Below are 14,149 nucleotides of genomic sequence, written 5' to 3' on the forward strand. Positions count from 1 at the left end.
TCCTCCCTTCCTTCCTTCCTTCTTTCCTTCTCTCTCTTTCTTTCTCTCTCCCTTTCTTCTTTCTCTTTCTTTCTTTCTTTCTTTCTTTCTTTCTTTCTTTCTTTCTTTCTTTCTTTCTTTCTTTCTTTCTTTCTTTCTTTCTTTCTTTCTTTCTTTCTTCTTTCTTCCTTCTGTTTTTCCAGTGCTTTAAAATGTCCAACCATTGTTCTGGTTTACTTCTGTGTGCCATCCCCTTGACGTCCCTAAGAATTTAGCACTATACTATATTTTGTGTCCATTATTCCTTCACTTTTTGAAGAATTACTTTACCTCCTATGTACAAATCCATATATATAACAGCTCACAAAAATTAGGGGATATTTCAAAATGAATATGAAGCAATAAAATATTCCCTAATTTGTGTGAACAATGTAGTGTTTTTCTTTCTTAGCTTTGTTTAGTTTTGAGCTTTAGATTTTGATTTGTGACAACCTTGTGGAAGAAAAATTGGTGCAGGAGCATGCTTCTTTAGATATCCGCCCTCTGTGAGAAATATAGAAATATATAACTGGTTGTTTAGTTTATTGATATAAAGGGTTTGCATTTTGACCCTCAGTGCGCTGGTGCCTCCCTAAGGTTTACAGGGAATAGGAAAAAGCAGACTCATGCACCTTTCCTAGAAGGTCTGCTTTGTGACTTTTAAAAATAAGTAAGTAGCCTGACCTGGCGGTGGTGCAGTGGATAGAGTATCGGCCTGGGATGCAGAGGACACAGGTTCGAGACCTCAAGGTCGCTGGCTTGAGCAAGGGGTTACTCAGTTTGCTGTAGCACCATGGTAGAAGTACATATGAGAAAGCAATCAATGAACAACTAAGGTGTCGCAACGAAAAACTGATGATTGATGCTTCTCATCTCTCTCCGTTCCTGCCTGTCTGTCCCTCTCTCTGACTCTTTCTCTGTCTCTGTAAAAAAAATAAAAATAAAAATAAATAAATAAATTAAAAAAAAAAAGTAAGTAAAATGTACTTTTGAGTGGTGTTTAAGTTGTGGTGCTTTATAATCCTACTAAACAGCTAAACCAATACTCAGATCTTATTTTTTTGTTTGTTTTTTTGTTGTTTTTTACAGAGACAGAGAGAGAGTCAGAGAGAGGGATAGACAGGGACAGACAGACAAGAACGGAGAGAGATGAGAAGCATCAATCATTAGTTTTTCATTGTGCGTTGCAACACCTTAGTTGTTCATTGATTGCTTTCTCATATGCGCCTTGACCGCGGGCCTTCAGCAGACCAAGTAACCCTTTGCTGGGGCCAGCGACCTTGGGTTCAAGCTGGTGGGCTTTTTGCTCAAACCGGAGGAGCCGGCGCTCAAGCTGGTGACCTCGAGGTCTTGAACCTGGGTCCTCTGCATCCCAGTCCGATGCTCTATCCACTGCGCCACCACCTGGTCAGGCTGTTTTTTGTTTTAATTAAAAAAAATTATTTTTTTCTACAGAGACAGAGAGCGAGTCAGAGGGACAGATAAGGACAGACAGACAGGAACGAAGAGAGATGAGAAGCATCAATCATTAGTTTTTTGTTGCGACACCTTAGTTGTTCATTGATTGCTTTCTCATATGTGCCCTGACCATGGGACCACAGCCGACCGAGTAACCCCTTGCTTGAGCCAGTGACCCTGGGTCCAAGCTAGTGAGTCTTGCTCAAACCAGATGAGCCCGCACTCAAGCTGGCGACCTCGGAGTCTCGAACCTGGGTCTTCCGCATCCCAGTCTGATGATCTATCCACTGTGCCACCACCTGGTCAGGCCAGATCTTGGTTTTTAAACAACGAAGACAAGTCCTTTCTTCTAGACAATAATGTCTTATTTATTTATTTTAAAAAATATTTATTGATTTTATGGGAATGGGGGGGGGGGACTACAAGTAGTTGCTTTATGCTAGCTGTTCATTGGTTGCTTGCCATATGTGCCTTGACCAGGCAAGCCCATGGTTTTAAACAAGTGACCTCAGCATTCCAGGTTGGCACTCCATCCATTGCACCACGACAGGCCAGGCTAGGCCATAATGTCTTGAATTTTCTTTTTAAATTCACCACATCCAGACTTTCCAAATATTTGTTTTTAAACAAAAATCTCACCATCTTTTTGTAATTTGTCCATACAACACTGCTATTGTTTTCAGAGTAACTGTTAAAACCCAACAATTTGGGCAGTATTTGCAAATTGTAGTTAATTTAAGGCTGTCTACACTAGGGGGAGATTATTAGGTTTAAAATAAGTAGTTGAATTAACCAGTTTTGTTGAGACTAGAGCAATTAACTTGCAATTTGTGGTTGGTTCAAAACAGCCACTCATTGCGAGGGGAGTCTGGGTACTCCAAAAGTCCTCATGCTGACCTGCATTAGGAAATCTGAGCAAAGCTGGAAGAAGCATTCTCCAGCCAGGAGACCACTATACTGTACCAATTAGACTTGGAAACATCTTCGACTTGCTGGATCAGAAAACAATCATACAGCAGACATTTTAGAAAGGGTGATGGATCACATGTGAAAAATATAGGTAGAGTACTCAATTGACAGGTTAATTTCAGTCATCCTTTGGGAGTCAATAACCCCATTCACTCCCTAGATATTCAACTAAACAATTTATTTAGTTTGAACCAGACTGGTTACTCAAAAAGTATTTGACAGACTAGGAAAGTCAATTTTTGGGAGACAAAATATTTGGGATAAATTAAGGTTGCCATGTTCATCAGGGATGGTGCTCCAATAGGCTCCAGAGGTTTCTCATGCTTCTACTTGCCCGTGGCCTCTTATGCTATTTAATTTAGTTAAGTTAACATTAATTTGGTGCCTATTATGTAACAGTTCCATATTAGGCATCCTGCTAATGCTGAGTTACTTTCTTAATCAACTCGGCAATTTAGGAAGATCTCAAAATAGGTTATAATGGACTCTCCTACCTTATTCTGAGGAAGTGATACTGTTTGTCTCAAAAAAAATTGAACAGATTAGAGAAAGAAGGGACAATGTGAGTCACTGTGAATGGAAAATTTGAGGGGAGTGGTTCTTGTTCATACCTCCCCAGAGGAAATTGTAACAAACTTGAGGCAGAAAGCCTAGAGCAGACAGGGATGTGAAAATTTGGGGATTTGGAAAGATAGAATCTTAGAATCTGCCTGACTAGGCAGTGGCGCAGTGGATAGAGCGTTGGACTGGGATGCGGAGGATCCAGGTTCGAGACCCCGAGGTCGCCAGCTTGAGTGCTGGCTCATCTGGTTTGAGCAAAGCTCACCAGCTTGGACCCAAGGTCACTGGCTCGAGCAAGGGGTTACTCGGTCTGCTGTGGCCCCACGGTCAAGGCACATATGAGAAAGCAATCAATGAACAGCTAAGGTGTCGCAAGAAAAAACTAATGATTGCCTGACCTGTGATGGCGCAGTGGATAAAGCGTCGACCTGGAAATGCTGAGGTTGCCGGTTCAAAACCCTGGGCTTGCCTGGTCAAGGCACATATGGGAGTTGATGCTTCCAGCTCCTCTCTCTCTGTCTCTCCTCTCTCTCTCTCTCTCTGTCTGTCTCTCCCTCTCCTCTCTAAAAATGAATAAATTAAAAAAATTTAAAAAAAAGAAAAAGAAAAAACTAATGATTGATGCTCCTCATCTCTCTTCGTTCCTGTCTGTCCCTATCTATCCCTCTCTTTGACTCTCTCTCTCTGTCCCTGTAAAAAAAAAAAAATCTTAGGATCTATTATTCAATGCTAAATGAGGACCTGTAACTTGATCCTAACAGGATATGATACATTCATGATTTTGTGACCACCTTAATAGGTTCACACATATTTCTTCTGCATCATTGTTTACTTCACTATTAATTTTATTTGACTATGTGTTTTTATTCTGGAGTTTTCATATCTGAATAAGAGAGTTTTGCTTTATTTATTTATTTACCTCCTGATGAGTGATGTTGGGGAAGGAAAATATGTGACAAGAAACTGATAGATAAGCTGCCAAAAATGACAAAATTTTATTTATTTGCTTGTTTATTTAATTTTTTGACAGATAGAGAGAGAATCAGAGAGAGGGACAGATAAGGACAGACAGACATGAAGGGAGAGATGAGAAGCATCAATTCTTCATTGCGGCACCCTAGTTGTTCATTGATCGCTTTCTCATATGTGCCTTGTTCGCAGGGCTACAGCAGAGTGAGTGATCCTTGCTCAAGCTAGTGACCTTGGGCTCAAGTCAGAAAAGTTAGGTTTCAAGCCAGCAACCTTTGGGCTCAAACCAGCAACCATGGGATTATGTCTCTGATCTGATGCTCAAGCCAGTAACCCCATGCTCAAACCGGTGAGCTCACACACAAGCTGGATGAACCCTCCCTCAAGCTGGTGACCTCAGGGTTTCGAATCTGGGTCCTCGGTGTTCCAGTCCAATGCTTTATCCACTGTGCTACTACCTGGTCAGATGACAAAATACAATTTTAATGTTTAAATCAGAAGGACGGGGGAGATCCAAGATGGCAGCGACTAAGTGGATGGTACATTCACATCCTCCCTGAATCAAACTTGAATTACAACTAAAATATAGAACAATCAAAATGAATAATCAACTGAAGACTAGCTTAACAGAAGTCTTATAACTGAAGATTTACAGAACAAGCCACATTGGGACTGGTAGGAAGGGTAGAGATGTGGAAAAGGTTGGCTCTGCTCTCATGTGTGCAACTAAGAATCCAGAGAGATATCTCCATTGTAATGGTTCCCCCTAAGGCACTGGTCCCCAACCTTTTTTGGGTCACGGACCGGTTTAATGTCAGAAAATATTTTCATGGACCGGCCTTTAGGGTGGGATGGATAAATCTATCACATGACCAAGACAAGAGTCAAGAGTGAGTCTTAGACGGATGTAACAGAGGGAATCTGGTCATTTTAAAAAAATAAAACATCATTCAGACTTAAATATAAATAAAACGGAAATAATGTAAGTTATTTATTCTTTCTCTGCAGACTGGTACCGGTCCTCGGCCCGGGGGTTGGGGACCACTGCCCTAAGGAGCATGAGGTTAAGACCCAATGCCACAGTCCCAAGCCCAGAAACCTGAGTTAGTTTGAGGAGTCCACATAGCATCTGGTTGTGAAAATCAGCAGGGATTCTCTCTGCCAAGGGGAGAAGAGAGTCAGCTAGAAACACAGCTGCCCTCTAAAAAACTAACACACAAAAATCTTGTTCATGGCCACTTGCACTGGCCTGTGGCAGAGGAAGGGTGGAGTGGACTAGAGTTCTGTCAGGAGAGACTGGATGTTGTGGCTCTGGGGAGAGAGCTGAAGGGAGAGTTGCCAGGATCCTTGTGTTAAGACCCTCTCTCACACTGCAGATGTCACCTTTCTTGAGTGGAGCAGTGTAGAGGCCCTGAATAGGAACATAGAACAGGGACGTAATTCAGTGCCCTGAGGTAAAAGCCACAGTAGCGTCACTGACAAAAGTACTGAACACAGTACTGTGATGAACACAGCACAATAGGGATAGAATTAACAATTCTAATTAATCAATAGGCAGGGTAGATACCCCAAAAGTGAGCTACTTCTCTTGCCCTTTTGTCTGCTCTAAAAAAGTTCCCCTTCCTGACTTCCTCATTCTCGTCTCTGCTTCTACTTATGTGTATCAATAACACCCATAGGGACTGGAGGTCAGGGCTGTTCTCATGAAACCTGTATAGGGGATTGTGAGGTGGTCTCTCCTCAGTGCGTTCCATCTGGTCTTCAAGTAGTTCTTGCCTCCACGACAGGTGGTACCCTGTGTGAGGAACGGGGATGAAACCTTCTCCCAAAGCCTGGAAATGGAAAGTACGTCTGACACATCCTCATAAGTGAGACACAGATAATGGAGGAATAGCATCCACATCTGTGGCAAGGTCAATAGGTTTCAAACCAGGGGACTCCCCATTTTCCCCTCCCTTTCCCCATTTCTTTCCCCAGATCATCATGAGGAATTCCCTGACCCCAGAGCAGTGCAACCATAAGCTTCAACTTCATGGCCTCCTTTGCGGTGTGGATGTAAGGTCACCGATGGACAGCTCATAAAGCTGCTTATTGTAGTGCATCTACAGCAGGGGTCCCCAAACTTTTTACACAGGGGGCCAGTTCACTGTCCCTCAGACCATTGGAGGGCCGGACTATAAAAAAACTATGAACAAATCCCTATGCACACTGCACATATCTTATTTTAAAGTAAAGAAACAAAACGGGAACAAATACAATATTTAAAATAAAGAACAAGTAAATTTAAATCAACAAACTGACCAGTATTTCAATGGGAACTATGGGCCTGCTTTTGGCTAATGAGATGGTCAATGTGCTCCTCTCACTGACCACCAATGAAAGAGGTGCCCCTTCCGGAAGTGCGGCGGGGGGGGGGGGGGCGGATAAATGGCCTCAGGGGGCCACTTGCGGGGACCCCTGCTGTAGAGAATCTGAATGCAAGAGTTCCAATTGGTATTGATATGTTCACAGGAGCCGGGGCATATGAAACACTCCAGGGTCAGGCCCAAATGAACTGCACCACCTTTGCTCAGGTTTTTACGGTAGCTTTTAAGGCACGTGTTCGGATTCCAGATACCAAGGCCCCTAAGGGGCTCTTTTGCAAGCATCCATCAGAGACCTAACAAACCCTATACTGATTTTATTAATCACCTGCAAACTGCCATCTCACGACAGATAGATAATGAACAAGCAGCAAAGGTGCTGACCCTACAATTGGCTTACGAGAATGCAAATGCTGATGGCCAAAAGCTCTTGGTTCCTCTTAAGGGGCAGCACCCTAATACAGCAGAAGTGATTAGAGCATGTCAAAATGTAGGGACGGAAATACACAAGGCCCATGTCTTGGCCACTGCATTACAACCACAGTAAGGTGACCAACATTTTTACAATGAAAAGGAGGACAAAAATAAATTGAAGAAAACAATATCATAAATAAAAGAAACATTTTATTCATTGCAACAAAAATACACTTTAATATGATAAATGAATAATAAAAACCTTTGTAATATTTTATATTACAATTATGCTTACATGCCTATTAATTTTTAATAATAATTTTAAGAAAAAAAGTACTCATTTAGATAAAAATACGTCACATCGCATGCAATAGATCAACTCTGCATTGATCGAATAAGGACATTTATAGATTAGTCTTCCAGTATCAAAAAGGAAGACATGTAGGAGGACACTTTTCAAGAAAGGATGGAACTTACAAAAGAAGGACTGTCCTCCCTAAAGGAGGACGATTGATCACCTTAAACCATAGACGTGTTTTAATTGTGGTAAAGAAGGACATTTTCAGAAAGACTGTAGGCAGAGCCTAATGGCAACTGTGTAGCTTGGCTTTTGTGTGTGCCCTGAGGGGCTAATTAAAACTCAATCTGAAAATTCCTTATAAAAGTCCAGCAAAACAGATTGCAAAAAGCCAATCTGATCAATTGCTATTCTTGTTGTGTTTATACAAATTACTAGGTAGGCCAAGTTAAAACTGGACTTAATACTGTAACTTTGATCATATTAATTTGGCTCTTTAAAAAAAACTAAGAGTAATTTTAGGAAGAAAAGTTATATTTCTGTAAAATTCATTAACACAGTTATGAATATCAGAAACGACTGAATACTGGATTTTTCTGATTTTCTTGAATGTTTTGGACAAAAGGTTCCTGTTATCTGTTATATCTTTTGAAAATATAAGTTTGTTTGCCAGTGAAAGAACCTGTTTCTAAAGGTCATGAAATATGTTCATAAATGTATCAATCTAAAATTACTAATTACTTAGTTCTTACTGGAAGTTAAGGTGGGAATTTGAGAATTCTGATTAATAAGAAAGAAATTGTATGGTTTTAATGATAAAAGGTATAAGGTATGAAAGTACTTTTGAAAGGAAAAGGAAAAAGTAAGTTGTTCTGTTGGTCAAATAAGTTTGTAAATATGATGTACAATATATGTTTGCTCACTTTGGGTGTGGGAGGCAGGCTATAAACTGACAAAGTGATTATAGCCTAAGTCTTAATTTTAAGACTAAGCCTTTCCCTCCCTTCTAATACTAAGGTCTTCTCAAAACTAAGCTTTTCCCCACACCCTTCACTGTTGCATGATGTGGGGTGGTGCGCTCTTATGAGGAATCCCACTTATGCCTCAGATAAGTGGCTTTGTATCAGAGACTTCCTTATTTGCATATTGGATTAAAGGTTTTGATTTCTACACTATAAAATGGGGACAGACTGGGGGCTTGCTCTCTTGGTACCTGCTATCAGCATTGCAGAGGCCTCCCTGATTCCTTGCCCTCTATGGGTGTAAAGCCAGAAGCCAAGGCCAGGGCCACCATCACAGCTGCCTTCCGGCCCATCACAGCAGCCTGGCCCATGCAGGTTCGCATTGGATTCGGACAGTCGGTAAAGAAACAGCGGAGCCAAAAACTGATGGGCTATTTTCTTTAATTCTAGCTTGCACCTGGCGGGCAAGTAAAAATACACACTGGGCTCCAAACCCAGTCACATTCAGTGCTCACAAAGCCACTGACTTATCCGAGTTTCCTAGAATCAAAGGTTTCTAGCTCACCAGACTTATTCACCTCTGTTCCCCATCTCCTTCCTTATCCCAGATACAAACTCTACACAAACTGGCATCTCACTCAGCACTCCACCATCTTGGCTGCTTCTCCTGGCCTCCTCCACGTGGCCTTTCTCTGCTCTCCTTTGCTCTCTCTTCTAATGATAATCTCAGGAACCAAGAGCACAAACTCTGTTCTGCCCCCATTTTATATTGTAGCTTCACAACCTCTAATCCAATATACAAAATAGGGAAGTCTCTAGTAGAGTCACTTCTCTGAGGCATGATTGGATTGTACCACCCCACATCAAAAAGGGTGGGAAAGGCTTAATCCCAAAACCAAGCCCCAGGCTACAACGATCCCCAACACACATTAATATCACCTGGGTGACGGCCTCCACGTGGGCGGCGTCATCTTTAACAAAGTGAGCATAATACATTTTGTCTGCCCAACAATGGGAAAAGCAGGTTTTCTGCTTTTCCCTTGGATTCTCTGTGGCTTGCCTGTCTTTGTGAGACACCAATAAACAGAATGGCCCACATCCTTCGACTCTGCCATTTTTCAATGGCATGAATTCAATGAGAACTTGCATGTGAATGGCCACAATGGTGGCCCCTGGCCATACATGTTCTGAAAGCTGGTTATTTCTGACTAGATGTAAAGCCAGTAGCCACAGCCACCATCACAGCCGCCTGGCCCATGCAGGTTTGCATTGAATTCGGACAGATGGTAATGAAACAATGGAGCCAAGAACTGGTGGGCCATTAGCTTTAATCCTAGCTTGCACCCTGCGGGCAAGTAAAAACACACACTGGGCTCCAAAACCCACTCATTCAGTGCTCACAAAGCTACTGACTTATCCGAGTTTCCTAGAATCAAAGGTTTCTAACCTTACTAGTCTCATTCACCTCTGTTCCCCATCTTCTTCCTTCTCTCTGCACAAACTGGCTTCTCCTTCAACACTCCGCCATCTTGGCTGCTTCTTCTGGCCTCCTCCTGGCCTTACTCTGCTCTCCTCTCTGCTCTCTCCTCTAATGCTAATCACAGGAACCGAGAGAGTAAGCTCCTGGTCTGCCCACTTTATAGTGTAGAAACCAAAACCATTAATCCAATATACAAATAAGGAAGTCACTGATACAAAGTTACTTATCTGAGGCATAATGGGATTCTTCATGAGAGTGCACCACCCCACATCAAAAAGGGTGGGAAAGGCTTAGTCCTAAAACCAAGCCCCAGGCTACAAGGATCTTGCCTGCCCACAGCCCAGCCCCAACACACATTAATATAATTACGCCCATTTCAAGCATAAGGGCAACTAATATCATCACCTGGGAGACGGGCTTCCATGTGGGCAGCGCCAACTTTAACAAAGTGAGCATAATATATTTTATCTGCCCAACCCTAGAGAAAAAAGTTTATGAGTTGCAGAAGGTTTGTGCAGAGGGGAAAAAAAAAGAAGGAACTGAAAAAGTGAACAAATGTGAGAAAAGGAAATAAAGGAAGGACTTAAGAAGAAGGATTGTCCTGAAAGGAAAATAAAAAGTAACTTTAAGACATTCTTGGGGGCCTCGGGAGCTTGAGGAATTCATCCAAATTTACAGGTATTGCAGAAAGAGCCAATGGCCTTCTTAACCACCAACTGCACATACAAAAAATGGGGAGTCAGGAGGAGAGACTCACCCCACAAGAACAATTATCTAAGGCTCTTTTTAGTCTTAATTTTTTGAATATTTTCTCATCTGGACTAACTGCAGCTGGACTAACTACCAGCCATGCAACAGCCTAAGCCTCTTGTGTTGTACTGGGATGTATTAGCTGGCCCTGAGTAACAGAGTCTGGTTGAATTGCTTACCTGGGGGTGAGGATATGCTGCAATTTTGTCATAACAGGTCTTCTTTGGATACCAGTGAGGAACAGGAAGCCTTATCATGAGTTGGCATCAGCCCTGAGGAAGCAACTCAGGTCCTAGTGAATCCACCTCTGGGAATAAACCTGAAAAAGGGGAGGACACCTAACTCACTCCCAAGCACACAGGGAACAACTGACATCACCTGGGGCACTTTGAAACATCTAACCGGGTGTGCTGAAGAAGTTTTGCAAAATACAGGCATGCCTGTGACCCCTTGTTGGGCAGATAAAATGTATTATGCTCACTTTGTTAAAGAGGCCATTGCCCAGGTGGTATTAATGTGTGTTGGGGTGGGCTAAAGGCAGGCAGAATCCTTGTAGCCTGGGGCTTGGTTTTGAGATTAAGCCTTTCCTACCCTTTTTGGTGTAAGGTGGTACAATCCTATCATGCCTCAGAGAAGTGACTTTGTATTAGAGACTTCCCTATTATGTATATTGGATTAAGGGTTTGGATTTCTACACTATAAAATGGGAACGGAGCGGGAGTTTGCTTTTTGGTTCCTGAGATTATCATTAGAAGAGAGAGCAGAGGAGAGCAGAGAAAGGCCACGTGGAGGAGGCCAGGAGAAGCAGCCAAGATGGCGGAGTGCTGAGTGAGATGCCAGTTTGTACAGAGTTTGTATCTGGGATAAGGAAGAAGATGGGGAACTGAGGGAAATAAGGCTGGTGAGCTAGAAACCTTTGATTCTAGGAAACTCGGATAAATCAGTAGCTTTGTGAGCACTGAGTGTGACTGGGTTTTGGAGCCCAGTGTATGTTTTTACTTGCCCGCCGGGTGCAAGGTAGGATTAAAGGCTATGGCCCACCAGTTTTTGGCTCCATGGTTTCTTTACCGACTGTCCGAATCCAATGCGAACCTGCATGGGCCGGGCTGCTGTGATAGTGGCCCTGGCCCTGCCTCCTGGCTTTACACCCCTGAAAACCTGTTTCTCTCTATGCTTGCCCTTCACCTTCCATTGCAACCACCACCATCTGTAGAAAAATGTCTTCCCAAACCTTTTGAAGATTTGTACCCGTTAGAGACAGCTCAAACCAGAAAGGGGGGAGATGTAAAAGCCCTGAATAGGAATATAGAACAGGGACATAGTTCAATGCCCTGAGGCAAAAGCCACAGTGGTGTCACTGACAAAAGTACTGAACACAGTACTGTTCTGAACACAGCACAATAGGGATATGTAAAGTCAGTAGCCAGGGTTACTATCACAGCAGCCCGGCCCATGCAGGTTCGCACTGGATTCGGACAGTCAGTAAAGAAACAACGGAGCCAAAAACTGATGGGCCGTCATCTTTAATCCTAGCTTGCACCCAGCGGGCAAGTAAAAACACACACTGGGCTCCAAAACCCACTCATATTCAGTGCTCACAAAGCTACTGACTTATCCGAGTTTCCTAGAATCAAAGGTTTCTAGCTCACCAGCCTTATTCATCTCTGTTCCCCATCTCCTTCCTTCTCCCTGCACAAACTCTGCACTAACTGGCTTCTCACTCAATACTCTGCCATCTTGGCTGCCTCTCCTGGCCTCCTCCACGTGGCCTTTCTCTGCTCTCTGCTCTCTGCTGTCTCCTCTAATGTTAATCTCAGGAACCAAGAGCGCAAGCTCCTATTCTGCCCCTATTTTATAGTGTAGAAATCCAAACCTTTAATCCAATATACAAAATAGGAAAGTCTCTAATACAAAGTCACTTATCTGAGTCAAGATGGGATTGTACTACCCCACATCAAAAAGGGTGGGAAAGGCTTAATCCCAAAACCAAGCCCCAGGCTACAAGGATTCTGCCTGCCCACAGCCCACAGAGACACACATTAATATCACCTGGGCAATGGCCTCTGAGGCATCCACCGGGTATAATAAAAACAAATGTCGGAGACTTTTGGAGGTAGGTATAGATGTAACTTTATTGGCCAGTTTCACCTGCGCAGGGGCGAGTTCCCTGATGTCCGGAGACACTGTGAGCTGCAAATGGGAACCACCCTGGGCGCTTACAGCTAGTTCCTTATATATCCTAAGTAAGCAAGCATAAATACAGAAGCAAAAATAGCGGTCACTTATTTGCTAAGGGAGTTGCACATAGCATAGCAACAGGGGCTGGGTCTAGCTCATTGGCGAACTTCAAACATAAACTTCTGATAAGGGTCTCTAACCAATGGAATGCAAATGTTTGTCTTCCTTTGTTCTTAGCCTTACAGGGTCCCTATCCTTACCTCCCTGTCTCTGCGTCTACACTCTGGCAATCCCAGCACACTTTCCTGAATCTAACAATTTGATCTTTTCTTGATCCTTACAGCCTCCACGTGGGCAGCACCATCTTTAACAAAGTGAGCATAATATATTTTATCTGCCCAACAGTATAGAATAAGCAATTCTGATTAATCGATAAGTAGAGTAGATACTTCAAAAGTGATCTACTTCTCTTGTCCTTTTGTCTGCTCTAAAAAAGTTTCCCTTCCTGACTTCTTCATTCTCATCTCTGCTTCTATTTATGTGTATCTATAACACTCATAGGGACTGGAGGTCAGGGCTGTTCTCATGAAACCTGTATAGGGGATTGTGAGGTGGTCTCCCCTAGGTCCCTCAGTGCATTCCATCCGGTCTCCAAGTAGTTATTATCTCCACGACAGAGCAATCTCTTACTTAAGGCATCAACTTGGGGGAATGCAATAATCCCACCCCCTGGACACCCTGTTGCCCCACCTTGTGGAGCTCATACCCTGCTGAAGAGTCAGCTGCCTAGACTGGGGTGTACAAGTCTGGGCCAACTTAGGGGTGTCAGTGACTGAGTAGTATGACTTTAGGGTGGGAGCCCATTCCTCTCACTTTCCAGTGAACCCAATTGGCACCTCTTCCTTATGGGAGATCCTGAACCCCACTCTTTAAACTACAGGAGGCTTCACTCTTTCAACTCCTGGTGGCTCTGCCCTGCTGAGCTCTGGGAAGATTTGAGATAGACTGAGTTGTATAGTTTCAGCAAGGGAGCCATTCTTCCTACTTTCTCCTAAGTATGACTGGCATCTCCCCATCAAGGAAGATCCACAGGGCCCACCCTTCTGATACCCCACAGCCCTGCCCCGTTGAGCTCAGGATCCTGGCAAACTCTTGGAAAGAATGAGTTGTATGGCTCTAAAATGAGGGCTGTTTTCCCTTGCCCACAACTGGTGCAGAACCCTCTCTTCACGTGTCCAAATCTTGGCCTATTATGTAACAGAATAGAAAGCCTAGGAATGAATTTATGCTTTTATAACCAATTCATATTGACAAAGGAAGCAAAAACAAGTAATGGGATAAAGATAGTCTATTCAATAAATAGTGTTGGGAAAATTGGACAGTTATGTACAAAAAAAAAAAAAAAAATGAAACTAGACCACCTTCTTACACCATACACAAGAATAAACTCAAATGGATAAAAAACAAAAATGTTAGACTTAAAATTATAAAAATCCTACAAGAAAATATAGGCAGTAAAATCTCTGACATTTCTGGTAGCAATATTTTTCTGACAAGTCTCCTTGGTAAAAGGAAACAAAAGAAAAAATAAACAAATGGACATCAAACTAAAAAGTTTTTGCATAGCAATGGGAACCATCAACAAAATGAAATGACATCCCACTGAATGGGAAAACATATTCACCAATGATACATCTGATAAGGTGTTGATATCTAAAGTTTATAAAGA

The 14,149-nt window shown here is 42.8% G+C and overlaps 1 protein-coding gene across 1 annotated transcript in view; it reads left to right on the top strand.

Annotated features, from left to right (window-relative positions):
* MYO1B (myosin IB) overlaps positions 1 to 14,149 on the top strand; it is a 338,630-nt gene that overhangs the window by 79,098 nt on the left and 245,383 nt on the right. The gene's annotated exons all lie outside the window — the stretch shown is intronic.

The sequence above is a fragment of the Saccopteryx leptura genome, chromosome 7 (assembly GCF_036850995.1).
Source record: "Saccopteryx leptura isolate mSacLep1 chromosome 7, mSacLep1_pri_phased_curated, whole genome shotgun sequence".
Taxonomy (NCBI): Eukaryota; Metazoa; Chordata; class Mammalia; order Chiroptera; family Emballonuridae; genus Saccopteryx; species Saccopteryx leptura.